The 18744-nt window shown below is 46.3% G+C and overlaps 1 long non-coding RNA gene across 1 annotated transcript in view; it reads right to left on the reverse strand.

Moving 5' to 3' along the window:
* LOC102386878 overlaps positions 1-18744 on the reverse strand; it is a 136958-nt gene that overhangs the window by 116959 nt on the left and 1255 nt on the right. The window lies entirely within an intron of this gene.

Genomic DNA, 18744 nt, shown 5'->3' on the forward strand with positions numbered 1-18744 from the left:
CCTGCTGAAACAATTTTCATTAAATCCTTCAAAGATCTACGGCGATGGTGATCTGAAGCATTTAAAACACAAGGCACTTTCATCATAGATGGCTTTCCGTGCCTATTTGTTCTTGCATTATCATCTAGAGGCCTCAAGTGAAATCGGGTCCCACAGCGCCAGATGCTGTACACGCATGCTATACGGACAATTCCCTGCTGCAAGTTTTTTATTTTAGACAGGGCAGACGAAAATCATTATCATCCCAGTTTTTCAGGTGAGGAGGTATAAGAAATAGATGAACGGTTACACTCTTCACCCTATAACCAACTCTGGAAGGAGCTCTTCAAACTCCCGGATTCTCCCTGATCCTAAACTGGGGCTGATTTACACGGGGAAATAATTTAAGTTGTGATCAGCAGCCTTCTGCTCTAACCCCCCCAGCAGACACCTTATTCCATGTTTAAGGGTTTAACTGCATCTCATTCTGAACTGGACTAAGCTAAACTGCACAGAGGCTCTCTTGGGCTCAGTCCTCACTTCATTTAAGGACCAGGTTTGCAGCAAAGGTACATACCCCTGAACCAGTGCCAATACACTGAAACACGGCAGCAGGTTTTAGCATGGCCTTCACAAGCCAGCAGGGACCCTGGGTCCTTACTCAGGCAACTAAAACCCATGTTGCCACAGCTACACTGCTACTTGCCTCTGAATTACCTAAGTTAAAGCTAACTCAGGTGTGTCTACCCAGGCTGTGATCACACCATTAAGGCCAGAGCAGACTTAGCCTTAGTGAGGAATAAAAGCATCCACACTGGAAGCTTTTGCAGAGCAGCTATCACCAGCATGCCTATGCCCTCAGATACGTTGCAGAGCAGTCCTAAAGCTCACGCAGCTAGACCAGGCACATTAGAGAAGCGAAACAACTTCATAATTGTACGGAAAGTAAAATGGCTTAAGCAAGCTCTTTGCTCCCTTGCAGCCTGTCACCTGGCTGGGCTCAAAGGACCAAATCGTTCCAATAGGAAAAGAAACAGGAGCTCTGAGAAGAGAGGATAATTAGTAAGTCATGTCGTGTTTGAGTGTGGATGGCCTCCATGGAGGACCAAGAGGATGCAAAAAGCTCTTGTGTGTTAACAATGGTACCCTCCAGCATCCTGCAGTGCTGTTCCACTCCCATGTACATCAGACATGCTGAATATCCATACCATGCTACTGAAAAATAGTTAAGGCAGGATTGGAGGGTGGCAGACCTGAAACACTGCACTTCCGGGCATAGTGGCTCTCCTCCCCATTAAGACTGTTGTGGGCTCGTTACCTACATTTTGAGGGGTTATGCTTAAACCAAACATGCCTTAAAACTGCACTGAATACCGAATTCTGGCTGTCCTTTGGGCCACGTCTGCACTGGCCAGTTAACTTGGGCTCTAATCCAGATTTTAACCCTATATCCCCCACACCATCAGAAAAGCCTCTCACCCAGGACCTGGTGTGTCTTGAGCTCAGGCTGGCTTACCCTATGAGGGAAGGGAGTTTTCTGAGCCATTGGAAACCATGTACTGGGAGGATGTAGGTGCTGACAGTCTTCCAATATACTCCACCCAACTCCCCCAAAGAGCAGACAAGTCCTCCCATCACTGCCGGGGAGGAATCCTAAAGTATCTCAACAAAGAATCAGGGGATATGCCATAAGGAAAGACACAAGTGTGCATGTGAAGATACGTGGATGAGGGCACGAACAAAGCCAACCCACTAATACGAGCACAAGCACAGCTTTGCTGAGGGGCCATGCTTGTGAACAGGCTAAGCACAGTTAAATGCACGGTGACGACAAACCCCAGCAGTAGCTCCTGAACTCAGGACCATGGAGCTGTTTCCCTCCTCATGAGTCTCGGCTTTTCTAGTCCAAAGCAGGATGTGGCTCATTTCTCAGACTAGTCACCCAACACCTGGGTGCTACTCTCAGCTCTGGCACTGGCTTCCTGCATCCTGGACCAGTCCCACGGGACTAGAAATCCACAGCCGGATATGGAAGTTAGGTGCCCAACCTGAGATTCATTGAATCATAGACAACGAGGATTGGAAGGGACCTCAGGAGGTCACGTCCAGTCCAGCCCCCTGCTCAAAGCAGGACCAGCCCCAACTACATCATCCCAGCCAGGGCTTTGTCGAGCCGGGCCCTTAAAACCTGCAAGGATGGAGATGCCACCACCTCTCTGGGTAACCTGTTCCAGTGTTTTACTACCCTCCTCGTGAGAAAGTCTGTCCTAATACCCAACATAAACTTCCCTTGCTGCAACTTGAGCCCATTGCTCCTTGTTCTGTCATTTGCCCCCACTGAGAACAATCCAGCTCCATCCTCTTTGCAACCCGCCTGCAGGGAGTTGAAAGCTGTTATCAAATCTCTTCTCTTCTGAAGACTAAATTAGCCCAGATCCCTCATCCTGTCCTCATGAGTCATGTTCCCCAGCCCCCGAACCATTTTCATTGCTCTCTGCTGGACTCTTTGCAACTTGTCCACATCCCTTCTGTAGTGGGGGGCCCAAAACTGGACACAGGACTCCAGATGTGGCCTCACCAGTGCTGAAAATAGGGAAATAATTACTTTCTTTGATCTGCTGGCAATGCTCCTACTAATGCAGCCCAGTATGCCATTAGCTTTAGCAACAAGGGCACACTGCTGACTCATCTTATTGTTCACTGTAACCCCCAGGCCCTCTTCTCCAAGATGCTGAGCACCCGCAGCTCTCAACAATTCAGCTGGAGTCACGGGCTTTCAGGATCTCTGAAAGTCAGAGTCCTGGTGTCCTAAATTGCATTGCCAAAGGCTAAGGCAACACCCAACAGCCCTTCTGAAAGTACATAGTTTCATAGTTTTAGGGTCGGAAGGGACCTAATAGATCTTCTAGCCCGACCCCCCGCCAGGGCGGGAGAACAACAAAAAACCCTAAAAACAAAAACGGGACTCATTTGAGTCCAGCCAGGTAGGCATCCAGCCTCTTCTTAAAGACCCCCAGGGTAGGGGCCAGCACCACCTCCCTTGGAAGTTGGTTCCAGCTCCTAGCCGCCCTAACTGTGAAGTAGTTTTTTTGGATGTCCAATCTGTACCTCCTCTCCATCAACTTGTGCCCATTACTCCTTGTTATGCCAGCGGGGGCTAGGGGAAACAGCGTCTCCCCCAAACCCTTCTGGTTCCCCCTAGTGAGTTTATAGATGGTCACCAGGTCCCCCCTCAGCCTTCTCTTGTGGAGGCTGAATAGGTTCAGGTCCTGCAGTCTCTCACTGTAGGGTCTGCACATAACTAGGTGGTGTGTACACTGTACATAACTAGGTGTACATAACTGTACATAACTAGGTGGTGTGTGATTGGAATAGGCACGGCTCTGCCAGGTTCAATGGGGGAAGAGTTCCTATTCCCTAAAGCACAGCGGTTAATCTCATCTGGCCCACAGGGACTATCTGTCCCCTGCATGCCAGACCCAGCGCCCGCTCTGGGACCATGCAGCACATGGTGTCCAGAGCATCCAGAGCAGGCACCACATGCAGTTCATGTCCCAGACTGACCAGAGTAAGTGCTATATGCAACACAGTCCCAGACAACCAGGAACAGGGACTGGATCTGGCATGCGGGGTAGGTCCCAGACTGGCCCAGTGCAGAGCCAGCACCAGGGGCTGGATGATGCCCCCGTATCTTTGACACCTCTGCCCCACAGTGTACGTGTCAGTGTACTTATGCCTACTTACACCACCTAAGGATATCATCCCCTGGCCTTCATCTCTCTCTGCTTTACTTTACCCTTCTATAAAATGGGACTAAGAAGTCCCCACCTGGTTTGCTGAAGCCACTTGAAATCCTCCAGGGAAGGATACAGGAATGAGAAGCATTAGCAGGATTTATTTATGACCAAACTGCAGGGGCTGCTACGCTTCTTGGCTGCAGCGATCACACCTCTCTATGGTGCAGGCTGGAGCAGGCGCTGGGGATAGGGACGCCGCGGTAATCAGCTCCAAGCTTCCTGATCTATTTGTTCTGCTAATTAAAGGAATATTTACTTGGAAAGCAAGTTTACGTTGGATGAATGGTCTCTAAGAACAAATATGATTTAATTATGTGTAAATGCAAGAAGCATACTACACATTAAGTAGATTAACTTATGCTCATTGACAACATGAGCTAATTTACTGCACAAAATTGTTCCTTGCCTGGTAATTTTCCATGGTGGGGAAAAAAAGGCAAGAAAAAGCAGGGAGGAGAAATGCCTGTTTGTAGAAGATCGATTCAAAAAGGGATCTGAAATTCCTTTTTCAATTTTTTTTTTTAAATGAGCTGAGCTGAATATATTTCTGCATAATACCGCTTTATTTTCATAGCGTCTACCATAAGAGCTGCATTCCAAAGGGTTCGAGAGAGTTAAAGAATAAAGTTACAGGAAGAAATTAAGGGCTTTAAGCAGGGGATAAAACAGGCTTTTAAAACAATGATTCGATTTATGACAGAGAATGAATGAGGTGGGGAGGTAAGAGAGAGGTCCAAGGCGCACAGCTGCAGAGACGGCTCTTGATTCAAGAGTGGAAGAGACAGACTGACGGACGCTGCTAGAGGTTTTCCTGCAGCGCGAGACCAAAAAGGCCGTAAGTGGGCTGAGATGTAGCCTGGCGTTTGGATGGGGAACATCTGGGGGGTCAACATGGGTGTGCTTTGCTGCAAATCGTTTCACAAGCAGGACACTTTTATGCTCTTCTCATCCAAGGGGCAGACGGCAGCCTGGGCCTGGCAGCCATCCACAGAGACTGCCCCAGATTGGTTTCCCATGCCATTATGTTTAATGGCATTGAGCAAGCATTGTCTCCAAATGAAGACTGTCATTTTGCAACAATTTGGTTGCAAGGATGGCTGACTGGACCCAAAAAGCAAGGCTCTGAGAGCACGATGGAGTAAAGCAAGAGAAACCCCACGGTGGACAGAGAGAAAGAAAAGTCCAAAGAGGACAGAGTAGTCCAAGCACGGGCAGAGGGAACAGCAGACTATTTGTTTGGAAGCGGAGCAGCGTGTTGTGCTATTTGGGATGTCAGCGCTCTTTGAAGAAGACGACACCCCACCTTCCCTGGACCTGACCAAAAAGGAGGAGCCCTCCGAGGTGGGGGTGCTATGGAGCACCAGGGAAGTCAGGGCCAGGGTTAGGGTTAGCCTCTGCAAAGAGGAGCCAGAGGCTTGCCCCTTGAGTAGACATGCCAGGGCTGGCTTCAGGAGGTCCAGACAAGGCGGTTCTTGGGGAGTCCCCTCCAAAGCAGCGCGGATCTCACGACAGCACATCAATCAGCCATCACGCGTCCGCACAACAGCGCGTGGAACAAAAGCTAGAACTCGAGCCATGGGGAAGCTTGGTTGACTGTGTCTGCAGCTACAGACTTCTTTATTTGAATAAACCCCTTCTGTTTAAGCCAGGCTGCCCTTACCATGGCAAGCATCGGGCAACTGAGGTGTAGAGCAGAGACACAGCCCAAGCCGGGCAAGCTGGAACTGGGTCCTTAAATTGTAGCGCACAAGTAGGTTTACATTAAGTTTCATGCCGCTTAATGGAGGGTGCCCATTTTGCATGACAGCATTGACTCCGAGCTCTGTTCTCCAACCAGACAGGGGCACAGAGAACTAGTATTTCTACTGTAATAAAAAAGGAGAATGAAGCTTTTCAGAAGCAAGCATGCTGTGTCCCACTTACCCCATTTATTAGAACCATAAATGAACAGCAAGAGAGAGATCAAACAGTTCGGAGTGGTTTGTTTTTTTTTAATTTCCTTCACAGTTCACCTTTAAATATCTACACGGTTCTACCTTAGGGAGGACTTCATTTCAGTACCGAATATACTAGCTGACAGCATCTTTTGGAAGCCTTTTAAGTGAAAGGTGCTGAGGAAGTTATCAGGGAGACAAAAATGCATTTAGTTGATAAAATAAAATTCAAACTTGTTCTTTAAACTCTCTTCTGCCATCCGCCTTGCCGTCAAGTTGACACTTCTGACAAAAAGAGAATTCGCCTTCACTATGTTAGGATGATTTAATTTTGTATTAGTTTTTGTTACACACAGAAAAGATACCCATCACCAGTGTATCTTGCCTGACTTTAATGGGGGGGAACATGGGGGAAATGAGTATCTCCAGGCCCCATTGCACAAAAAAGGAACCAGCCAGATCTTCCTAAGCATATGAGAAAGAGAAAATGTTAATTTGGCACTGGAGTCAGCACTCTTCTGCTGTCACCCTGGCACAGGCATTGGCCTAGGGCAGTGGCACCCAACCTTATGGGCGCCACAGGCCAGATGAATGGCAGCAGGGTGGCCCGGATGCCAGCTGCCACAATAAGCCACCTGCCACCCAGGTCCAGCCGTGTGCCAGCCCAATCCCACGTGCCAGACAGATCTGATACACAGGGCCATGTTACCTGTCCCATATGTCCAGTAATTTGGCAGCAGGGGAGCAGCAATTAATGCTGTGCACCAAATGTCCTGCAGGTCAGATGGCATGGCTCTGCAGGCTGGATCTGGCTCAGGGGCTGGGGCAAGTCATTTAATTTCTCCCTTCCCCAGTTCCACCCACTTCCCCCTGTAAAATAAGTGACATTAGGTTTCCCTGGTTAGTGTCCGTACAGCCCCCATGCAATGGCAACCAGGTGTTACAGTTTGGCAAAAGCACTAGGATGAACCTAGTTTAAAGTTCAGCACAGGGGCACAGAAGGGAATTGGTGAGGTTTTATTCACCAAGGCGCCCCCAGGGGTTACAAGAAATAATGGCCACAAGCTAGCAGAGAGCAGATTTAGATTGGACATTAGGAAGAACTTCTTCACAGTTAGTGGCCAAGGTCTGGAACGGGCTCCCAAGGGAGGTGGTGCTCTCCCCTACCCTGGGGGTCTTCAAGAGGAGGTTAGATAGGCATCTAGCTGGGGTCATCTAGACCCAGCACTCTTCCCTGCCTATGCAGGGGGTCGGACTCGATGATCTGTTGAGGTCCCTTCCGACCCTAGCATCTATGAATCTATGAACCAACACCGCAGGTATTTAAACGTGACTTTATTTTCTTCTTGCTTTCTTAACTCTGCTGCTAAATGCAGCAGGGTGAGACGGGTGTTAAGTTGCTAGTTCTCTTTCCTCTCGCACTCCCCTCCCTTTCCCTGCAGTTGTATCTGATCCCAACATCCTTTAACAATGAGAACTACCTGCCTGCACGCCACCACATTTTGATACCCTGGTACTGCTTGGTTTCATACCAGCCGAAGAGGTTGCTTTCCCCGGTAGCTTTGATGTTTGTGAGTATACACAAGATTTCACTTGCCAGAGATGCCTGAGGTTTAGCCTACAGGTGACTGATTTGATGAAAACACTCTTAAAAGCCTCGACAGGAGGCAAAACTGCAACGAATTCAGCTGCCTGGATGACCGAGAATGCAGAAACAGCAATGGCCACAGTCTGCTTCCTTTTGGTACAATCTTCCAGCTCCTAAATTATAGGGAAAACATCCAGCTGGGCAAAGTTTAGCCACCAACGTTTTAGATCACTGCCTAGCTCTCTATAGGGTGCCGTCTGGGATTACGCGGCTATATTTAAATTCCCTGCTTGGAAACGGGGTGGGGGGGCAAGGGAAGGGCGAACTCCAATCCCGTGAACACAGGGCTTTTATTCAAACTCTGTAGGACAAAAAAATGGAAGCAGCAATATAAAATGCTTTGTTACATTTTGGAAATTAATAGCAGCCCATTTGTATCAAATAAATGCTGTCGTAGTTGAACCAACACAGATTGCAGGCACATTTGCAGCTTTCTGCCTTATAAAAGAAGCCAAAGTTTTCCGGAAAGATCTTCCTACATCAATCTGCCTTGAAGTGCTTCCTACAATCATGATAATCTGTTCCAGAAATGGTTTGTAATAGAAAACACCATTTCAAAGCGGCATATGAAGTACATTTCCAAAAGTGCTTTCAGTTATACCTCAATTGCAAATATGCCACCGAACCGCTTTTTCATCTGGGAAGGCTGGCTGTGATAAGCATGCATTTCTTTCCTGATCTGCTGCCTTCTAATCATGTCTGTCAACGAATTGTAACTGAGAGACATGCTAGTTTTGCTATTCAAAACAAATCCGGGCCATCTACATTACGCCATTGCATTTTAAAGAGGAGCCTATTAGGGTTAAAAAGCAACTGAGCCAAAAGAGCAATCCTGATTTGCTCGCTGCTCTGGTTTCAAAGCAGATATCCTCAAGTGGGAACTGCAAGTCCTGAGCACACTAAAAAATGTTTTTTAAAGTAGCCTGACCCTGTTTTATTTTCAGTAAATGGAAGTGTTACTATCTCACTAGGTGCAGGGTAAGGTCTCTCCCTGGTTCACAAATAAGATCTTGGATTGCTGCAAAGTCTTCTTGAAATCACTGGGTTGGATCCTCAGATGATGGAAGCTGCCATAGCTCCAATTAAGCTGGTCAATGGTTCAGGGCCCTGTTACACGGTAAATTTAGATGCTCTTCAACTCTGGACTGGCTGCATGTTAACACCCTTATGTGGTTTCAAGCATTCATTATGCTGCTCAAAATTACGCCACTTCAGGGCAAGATTATCTCTAATCCACTTAACCTTACTAAGGTGTGGCCCCTCCCCACAGCTATTCAACCCAAATTGAAGTCTTCCTGTATTCCCAGGATGCTCCAGGGCTGCACCCCTGGCTCTGCCCAGAGGAAGCAGCAAATTGGTTAGGGTGGCGGCTGCCCAGGCATTTTGTGAAGACTAAGCACCCCTTCCCTGGAGCGCCCGGTGACCGCGATGCGTCCCGTGTTGTCCCACCCCCACGGCCAGCAATCCCTACCCCCATCCACAGGCACCCCATCCCCCGGTCACATCAGGCCCTGCCATCCCCTGGGATTGCTGGGGATGCTTCAACCACCTTTTACCCTCCAGACTGACAGGGGCTCAGATTTAGGGGGGTTAAAGAGTTTTTAATCACAGAAAAACACAAGAAACATTATGGGGTACCACCTCCGCCTGGGGCCATGCACAGCTCCTAGAGGACTTGTCCCTTCTCACCAAGTCTGTAATGGCAATTCACAGCCATGCAGCTGAAGGACAGTCAGAGACAGTTTTTTGCCTTAAGGTGCAACTGCTCCACTAAGCTGAACAACACTAAGCCGGTTAATATTTGTGTGGCTTACAGTGTAAGGTGTAACAAAGCCCTTATCTGGTCTGCTTATGTATGAAAGTGCTGCTCAATGCAAGGAAAAAAATCCAGCTCTTCATTTTTTTTCCTGATTCCATCAGTCTCGGCAAGAAAACCAGCAATCCTCATCCTTTTACTTTTATTACTAATCAATTTTGTCTCTGCACCTGATGCCGAAACATTTGGGGGAAGGATGTTTATCTAATTCTTTAAAGAAAACACCTTTTTCCACTGATTTTTAAGAGCCATAAGCACCCCAAACACTCTACCGTGATCCACAACACAATTTACCCTAAGATCAGAAGTGTTTCCATGCCTAATTTAAAAAAAAAAAACAATTGTTTCCAGTGCATTTTAATTAAAATGTAGAAACACTTCTCCTGATCTAAAGGTTTTAAGAGCTTACATCTTACCAAACCTAATTTGGAGATAAATGTGACCCACCACATAACAAACACGTCTGCCGAGCGTTTGGATTCCCATTCCCAGCCAACGTGTGCTCTCAGTTGCCTTAGTGCAGCTCTCAAGCCTGCAATGGGCTTGCACCCTTGTAATTGAGAGTAAAATTTGGTCCAGAAGCTTTTCATGGCTGCTCAAGCCCTTTGGGAGCTTTGTAAATGGATAGCAGGCCATACTGCCAGAAAACAAAAAGTTTTCATTAAATGATAACATCTCTCCCAACTAAAAACAGAGATTGTGTTACTTAGAGGAAGGTTCGACTTCTTTCAGATAACAATTATCACAGTTAAGGCCAGTAACAGCCTGGCATTATACTAATAACTTTCTGAAGCCGCGTCAAGAACGTCTGCGTTGTGTTGCAACAAGGAGCTTGATCCTGCATAATCCTGTTCACAGGTAGCTTAACTGAAATGAATAAAACGTCATGGTAAGGACTACTTGCAGGAGTCAGGGCTTGCCGATTCAGGTCATGCGTTTGCCAGGGTAGCTTGACAGTTGCTTATTAGGCACTAGCACCAAACTCTCCTGTCCCACTTCAGTTTAAAAAGTCATCTTCCCCTTCTCGAGCACTTTCCAGTTTCTGAGTAGAGGGGGGTGCTATGTCTGAGCCACTGTTCACAAGTTTCTACAACGAGCTGAGCCCACGCTGTGTGTTTCTGCTTTTCGGCAACCATTGCTGTTCCAGTTTGCAATGGCCCGTGATTCTCTGGGGGTGTTCTTGTTATTCTAGCTTTTCCTCACTCGCGTACCTCTGCATCTCAACCAAGACCTGCAACATTTCCTTCTGTCCCGTTCTTGGGGGGCCCTACTCCTCCTTCTTGACTTGCAGCTTGGTATGCTAGTCTAATCTTTGCCGCGTCTTCCACCTCTGTAAATGCACCTCAGTCCTGACCCGCAGCTCTTTGCTATTCCAGTCCAGCCAACCTCCCACAGGTTATACCAACAGCATCCGGTTTGGTCTTGTGCAAGGTATCCTTGGAGACATTCATGGAAGACCCACATGAATGTCAAAGACTGGGAAAATATGTGAGAGACTCCAAAAGTTCGTTCTTTCGAGCTTCTCAATGACAAGCATACGGGGTAACTAGATTACCGTCTAACCGTACCTGTAAGAGTAAGTGGCCCCCTGAATTTAGCAAACAAAATACAAAAAGGGCCAATGACTAAAACTGCTCAGAAGACAATTGCAATTTTTGTTGACAGTGAGAGCAATTAGCCAAGGACCATGGTGAATCTCCTAACAAGGGCAATTTTTAAATTAAGAGCAGATTTTTTTTTCTGAGAAAGATACCTAGTTCAAACAAGAACTAATTCATAGAAGCTTTTGTGGCCTAAATGTCTTATGGGGCATCAGATGGTTATAATGACCCTTTCCAGACTTTTCTGTGAATGACAAGAGGAAAAAGACCTCAAAATGGGATTCAAAAGTAAAGTGTAATGCAAGCAGAAAAATCCCAAGGGCCTTCATCGCACATGCACTGCCATCAGTCCACAGGGTGAAGCCTATACACATTCACCATGTGAGGTATTGAGCTTACCACGAACAATTTTAGATGTGTTAACCTCGATGCTCACTGTACTCGTGGAACCAGAAATAATACAACATTGGGAGTAATCTTGTCCAGTTGGCTTTTCAACTAATTTAGCCGTTTGGATGCCTTAGCACTTGAACTTTACATAGAGCTTCTTGGCAAGGAAGAGTGGCATCAAAATTTCAGCCTTCTCAAAATTAACTCATGCCAGCTATCCTCAGTAGCACTATCATTATCTGTGAAACTGTGTTCAAATGAAGAATCAATAAATAAATATGAAGAAGAAATTTAGAGGAAACGAAGTGGTATTCACATTCCAGCAGTATAATGAATTCATAAGTCTCCGAGGCAAAGCAGTGAAGCCCAGCTTGACAAGGCAACCGAAGACAAGTAGGTGAGTAAAGCTCATTCCAAATATACGTTGTTTTAATATTTCAAAGACATATTACAGGGAACACTCATCACATTAGCAGTCTCGTGTTTTATATTCCTGATATACCGTCCTAGTCAAATACAGCAGATAGCTGGTAAATGACTCTCCCAGGAACAATTTCTGTTGGTTAAGGGGGAAAATGTTAAATTTAATAAGATGTTACTCACTTGCGTTTCTTTTAATTAAATATATATATTTACATAACAAAAATGATCTGCCCTTGCTACACGTCCTTACAGAGGTGAGTGTCTTTTCTTCTGCTGCCAAGTAATTTACTCAGGCGAGCAAAGGGCTGTAAGACTCAGGTTACCCAGCAAAACTGTTTAAGGAGAGAGATGTATAGTCTTTTAATGGGATTAACAGAAGCAATGAATTGATGCCACTTAAATGCATGCTTATAATTTAGCCTGTGTTTAAGGCCTTTCCTGAATTGGGACCTGGGAGTCAGATGCAGGTCCTACCCCCATCTCTGCTACTGATCTTACTGAGTTCCCTTGAGCAACTCTCTTATGGGTAGATTTGTCTTACGATTAAACTCCCATTATATTTCAGCCTTTAAAAATATCACTAGGCACCAACCTGCCTCTGTCGGCACCATAGATGGAGGGAGAAAATATTATTTGGGAGGGCTAAGTGCATGAATTAGTACGAGAACTACAACACCCATTGTGCTCTGCGCGGTGCAACTAGGGTGGGCATCATAGAGGACAGTCCAGTTTTCTGCTACTCTGTCCTCTATTGATACAAAACCCAACGCCTTTATGCCCTCTATTTTTCTCTTAACGAAAAGGCGCCGGCGGGGGGGGGGATTGGTCCTTTTAGTGGTTACTCTTAAAGAGAAAAATAGAGAAAAATAGAGGACATAAAGGCGTCAGGTTGCATATCAATAGAGGACAGAGGACAACTGGACTGTCCTCTATGATGGCCACTCTAGATGCAGCGCATGCATGGTTATCCTCTTCTTCCTCAGCCGTGCGGAGCTGAGCGTGCATGGCGTGCTGGCCTGGCTGCATGCCGAGCGGTGCCATGGTGCTGCTGCTGTTGCCATTCGCTGCAAAATTAGTTTGTGGGGGCTAAACCCCAGCCTTCTGCCGCCTATGGTCAGCACCTAAATACCTTTCAAATCTGCCCCTTACTTTCTCTGCCTGGAGATATTACTGCTTATCTACCACACAGGGGTATCATGAGAGCCAATGCACCTGGCTGTGTAAATCACTCATCAGCCTTACATGGAAGAAGCCATTTATTTTTTCCATCAGGAACTTGCCAGCACCTTCATGACACCCTCGTGATTAATTTGTACTGCAGAGGTACATAGGAGCCCTGCCTAGCCGCTAAGTCTATGGTGCTGGATATCAGGACACCCGCTTTCCCCCAAGACTTCCTCCCATGCGTTGCCCACATTTCTAGGCTCGGTGCAGAGTACAGGACACCTGAATTCCTCTTACTTTAGCTATTTGAATTGCAATCCTAATGAAGCGATAGTGAAGCTGCCCTAAGTCTGGAGAAGCACGTGAGATGTCAGGCAAATGTCGAGGCTCCCACTCTTTGCTCTTTAGTGTTAATGCCCTTCAGATGTACCGTGGGCTCTGGAAAGGTCACAGAGTGGAATATTATGTGGACTTACAAACACACACCAATTCCCCATGCAGCGCACCCGACGTTCAGGCAGAAAGGGGTTTTAATCGTTTACAAAAGGGTAGAAAGAAAGGGCAAGCAGGAGAAGCTCTAATCCCATTAAACTCTTGAGACCAGCCCAATTTGCTCCTCCATTTTACAGACCAGCTCAAAAGTACTCTCAGGACCTGGGCTGGCCTCTGCTGTCTTCCACCTTCTAGCCGGGCCAGCCACAATGAGCTTCCTAACCATTTCTTGATCTGTCCTAAACCAGCCTTCCACTTTACAGGACAAATGAGCCACCTTGAGCGGAAACTGCAAGAAGAAACACCGTGGATGTGGTCAGGAAATACCTGGACAAGAGGGCAGCCTTAGCGGGCAGCCTCTAAGTCTTTTAGTCCTGACCTTGCATTGGAGCCATGTAGACAGGACCAGCGTTCTCCTAGCGCTTCTTTGATGTCCGTGTGACTCCAGAGACGCACAAAGCCCATCTGCATGGATTCAGACCCGGTGAAGTGCTGATCCCATGCTTTTTATTATGCACAAACAGCGCAGTTAAGCAGTTTGGTTTCTATCCCTTGACTAACCACTAAAAAGACCTGGAGGCTGGTATCTCCCCCTTCCTTGTGCTCTACCCAGTCACCGCTAGTCGTTTTTTTAGAGCCGCTATCTGACCTGCAGGTCAGAACACTTTTTATGTTTTAACCAAATAAGTAACTTTAATTCTTTCATGTTACCATTGTTCTTTCAAATTATCTTTGAATTCAAGACGCTACTATTAAAATGAAGAGCATGCAACATATATCCATCACAGTTAAAATACTCTCTGCCTGTGGATGGGTGTAATTCATTCCCTGATTCACGCACCCACTGTTCCTCCAGGGAGTTTCACACATTTCCATGAGCTCACAGCACCGGATTTTTGCATTTGAATCTCTGTGTTCGCTATAAAAGATGTGTAAAACCTCATGTAGCCAGACACAGACAGCTTGGCTACACAATGCACATCTTAGGAGGCTCTAGGGTGTAAATTATTCCAAAAGGAGTCTGGAATAAATTACACTGAATAAATTGACTCCAGATCCACCTGTTTTGAATGGTGGCAAATATGTTTTGCCAAAGGCACCCGCTTTTGCTCAAACCAAGCGCTTGTTGAAAGTTACAGCGTGAGGAGTCTTGGAGAGACCTGCAGGAAAGTCACAAACCTTTAAAGGACAAATTGTTTGTGGACTGGCTTCTTAAAGGCTCAGTCCTCCAGTCTTTACTCGCACAAGCAAAGGCTGCAAGCAGCCTCTCTGCTCCCCGTCCAATTATGCAGGTCTCCAGGAATGTCCTACCAAAGGCACAAGGCCTTATGGCCTCTACTAACTACTCAAGGACGGGCCCTTGGCATCTCACAAGATTAGACTCTTACACACTAGACCTAATTTTGGAGCTCATTTCATGGATCCGAAGGTAGGGACAAGCTCTTGGAGCTCAGCAGAGTATACATAACTATACATAACAAAACACATGACTATGGGCGCCTCTACATGTTCATTAATGCGCTTTTCCTAATGCGCATTAAATTTAGTACTCCATTGTGAGGGACCAGAAAAAGGCTCATTACCTTATTCATGGAGTCAGACTTTGGAAGGGACCTTGCAGATTGTCGGGTCCAGCCCCCTTGCTCTAGGCAGGAAGACAACTGGGGTCAAGTGACCCCAGCGAGGTGACTGTCCAGTCTAACCAGTCTAACAGGTGACTGTCCACCCAACCTTATTTTAATGCACATTAGTGAAAGCACACCATTTTTTGCAATGCTTTAATGCGCATTAAAATCAGCTAATGCGCATTAAAGCACACATATAGATATGCCCTGTGATTTTGATTTGTGGGCTGCTACATCTCAGCTAGCCACATGGACCAAAAGAGTGATTCTCATCCAGGGGCCTGCGATGCCCTAGGGTGCCTCCATTCCCTTTCAAGGGTGCCACACAATGTTAGCACTGTTGCATGTTGCAAACATGATTCACAAGATAAATCCAGAGATTTCAAAGAGAAATCCACACTGTTAAAAAAAACAAACTATTCTACCCTGTTTGTACACCGAGTGCTTTGCAACAGAAGAACTGCTCTGTTTTTCTGTGATCAAAACCTGAGTGAAAGCCAGGACCTGACATTTTCTGAGGGGTGGCTGGCGTCTAAACAAGTTGAGAACCGCTGCACTAACAAGTTGCTGCACAGTGGATAAAGTCCAGGCTTTGTAACCAGCACATTGCAAATTGTTTGGTTCCTTAAAATAACCTACCAGGCCGAGTGCATTTTATTTTGAAGCCAGGAAACACACAGGCATTTAGTCAGCTCTAGGAGGCAGGTCACCCACAAAGGTCAGAAGCTGTGGCATCTGATGAAGGCCTGACCCTGCATGGTACCGATTCTGCCAGACACCCGACTGACACAAGTCGAGAGCACTAAGCACGCACAGATCTGAGGTGCAGCCCATGCAAGGACACAATCCTGCACTTCTTCCACAACCTACAGCTGAATGACAAACAATCAGAAGTCACCCAGACTTCTGATGAACTCTCAGTGTGCTCATGATTGATTGGGAGATTAAGCCTAGCAATTAGCATGTTTGCTTGTGATCTGTTTGAAGTTCCCTAAAAAGGAAAGACAGTTTTCTTTGCCCAGCACAGGCTTAAATTTAAAGCAGGCCAGTAGTCGTATGCCTGGAAAAAAAGCTGCTTTCTGCAACCAGGTAACATCCTTCTTGAATAATTACATGCCGCATTTATTGAGTTTGGAAAACTTGGTTCATAGCCGTTCGTTCTGTAACAACACCGGTTCTCCTATGCCGGTCGTGAGAAGTTTGCAGAAAGCCAGGATACATTTTATGGAGCTTAAAAACTGCAAATGCCCTTCTTAGAGTATTTAATATAGGCCACAATCCAGCAGAGCACTAGCTGTTTCTTAGCAGCTGAGAGTTGCCAGCATGCTTAAGAGCTTTGCTGGCTTTGGTGAACAAGCCTTGAATCTGGAACAGGGGACAGCCACCAGCACTGTCGTCCTCCACAAATGACAGGAATGGGGACAAAATGATGAAGGCAAGCTCCACTCTGAACAGCCTATGCAGGGCAGAAAGCACTGTCCGCCTCCAAAAGCTTCAGCAACCTTGTAGTCCTTATTCAGATAACTCCCGCTGAGACTAATGGGAATTTTGATGAAGGGCCTCAAGATTAAATGCACCCTTGCATCTCCCAGAACATGCAGCTGTCCAGGAGAAAGGAAGAAGGACACTGAATTACAATGCATTTCCAGGCCCATGCGGCACACCTTGCTAGAAGAGTGCAATTTCTCTTTCCTAAGCAGGGGAGCTCACAAAAAAAGAAAAAAAACAGTAATAGAAAAAGGAACGGGTATTTTGTTCCAAATTCCAACTGAAGTCTTTTTACAGCACACTCTTCACAGCAACAATTAGCATTACAGTGGGGCTAGCTGAGCAGTGCCATAGTGCCTCAAAGCAATCCCTTTGCATAAATCAGGATAATGTGCATTAGAATATTCCAAGCTCGGCCATGTGCAGAGGATCAGCATAAGGCCTCTGCATCGTTTCCATCCTGTTTTGAGGCCCCAGCTAGAGTTGGTGGACGAGGTGCAACAGGATCCTCTGCACAAACAACCACAGTGAATTTCTCCGGGGTCTGTCCAGCAATTCCAACCGTGATCTGAGCCACCGTTACTTAAAGCAACTCATAAATATCAACAACAACAAAAAACAATTACTACTATGATTCCTACTATCTATTTCAATTTGCCCCGTATTTATTTATTTTTAAATCTTTTCTGAGTTAAACCCGTAAAAGTTGTGGAGTGGTTTCTAAAAACAGCCTTTAAGCAAACAAACATTCTTCCTTCTGCAATATTTGAAACTTAAACATTACAGCTGTAAAAACCCATAAGTGAAACTGGCTATAAATCAAAGTACAACTAGCTCCAGCAATTTTCTTTGCGCAAAATGAGACCAACGGAAAATTAAAACATAGGAAAGAAAGGTGACAAGCAAGTTTTGATTTGGCTTCCCCCCGTCAGCAATCCTTGTTTCTAATGAAATGCATTTATTTGTCACCTGATTTTTCTATATTAAAACACGTCAGTTTTATACCAAAAGTTATGCAGAATACAAAGATGCCAACCGCGTAGGTACAGGAAAGGTTAAAGGTTGCATGTGTTTAAAAAAAGAAAAAACAAATCTATATGCCTGATCGATATATTCCCCTAGGCTAGAGCCAGATGAGTTCTCAAAACAAGCTAAGGACAGAGAACAAAATGCCCATTTCTCTTTCTGGTATGAAAAGGCGTGCTGAAAAGTTTGATCATGCCGTCAGTGAAATCAATGAGAGTTTTGCCGCAAACTTCATAGCAAAAGCATAGAACCTTATCATTTCAGCCTTCTTAATAGGAAAAAAAAAGTGGCTTTGAAACCAGATGGTATTATTTCGACTCCAAAAGATGTAATTGGGGGGAGAAAAAACCCAACTTAGGCATGTTGCAAATGGCTGCAAGTCTGGAGTAAAACAATGGGGGCCTTGATCATGCAACACCTACTCAGGTAAGCAGTCACTGAAATCAGCAGCCAGGGCTATCGGATCATCTCCAGTGCCCGGGCACATGCTCGCTAATGCCTGACACAAACTCCGACTCGGAGCTGCAAGGAGCAGATTTCTTTGTGGCATTGTTTGATACTGCCCCCTTTTGCCAAACAACAAGTCAACAGCCTGGATTGGAGCCACGGGGAAAAAAGAACTTTTCATGACATGCATTTGTTTTCGGTAAAACACGATCATGCAGATGGTCTCGCTTAACCCTGACACTGCCGCTCACAGCTCCGCGGAGAAATTATGAATCGTGGCTATACAGATTTGAAACCTGGTGGCGGGGCAAGATCCTTTCTTTCTGCCGGCAGAAATCGGACGGCAAATTGTTCTCCGAGAAAACGCTCTCCTTCCTCCTCGGGATTTGTAGGGGGATTTCTGGTGTCAACAGGGGAGTCGTGCGCTGACTTCGGTGGGAGCTCTACCTGAGCAAAGACTGCGGGATCTTGGCACGCATGATCCACATCAGTCATTTTTCTCCCCCCCATCCTGGGAAAGCGAGAGGTCAGTCAGGCCAGACCACCAGAGCCATTTTAATTAAGCATTTGTTTCACCTTCCTCTGAAACATCTACATCCCCAGGCACCCCCAGCATTGAGGCGCTGGGTGGATTTTTAAGGACCCCCTCCCCAGGCCCTCTGGCTACACAAACTGATGGGGGCCACCTTGCTAAAAGTCATTCCCGGTTGCTACTTCCCTTCTCTCCCCACTCCCTCCTTGAGGCTTTTGTCTTCTGAGCAGCTTTTTTTAAGAAAAAAAAAAGAAAAGAAAAAGCCCTCCCTGTGGCTTGCACCATTTAATCCCTCTGGTTGCCTCCGTGCCTTGCGGGGGTCAGGCGAGGGCAGGCACTGTCCATTCCCCAAGCCCAGCCACAGGAGACGAGACACCGAACA

The sequence above is a fragment of the Alligator sinensis genome, unplaced genomic scaffold, assembly GCF_000455745.1.
Source record: "Alligator sinensis unplaced genomic scaffold, ASM45574v1 scaffold916_1, whole genome shotgun sequence".
NCBI lineage: Eukaryota > Metazoa > Chordata > Crocodylia > Alligatoridae > Alligator > Alligator sinensis.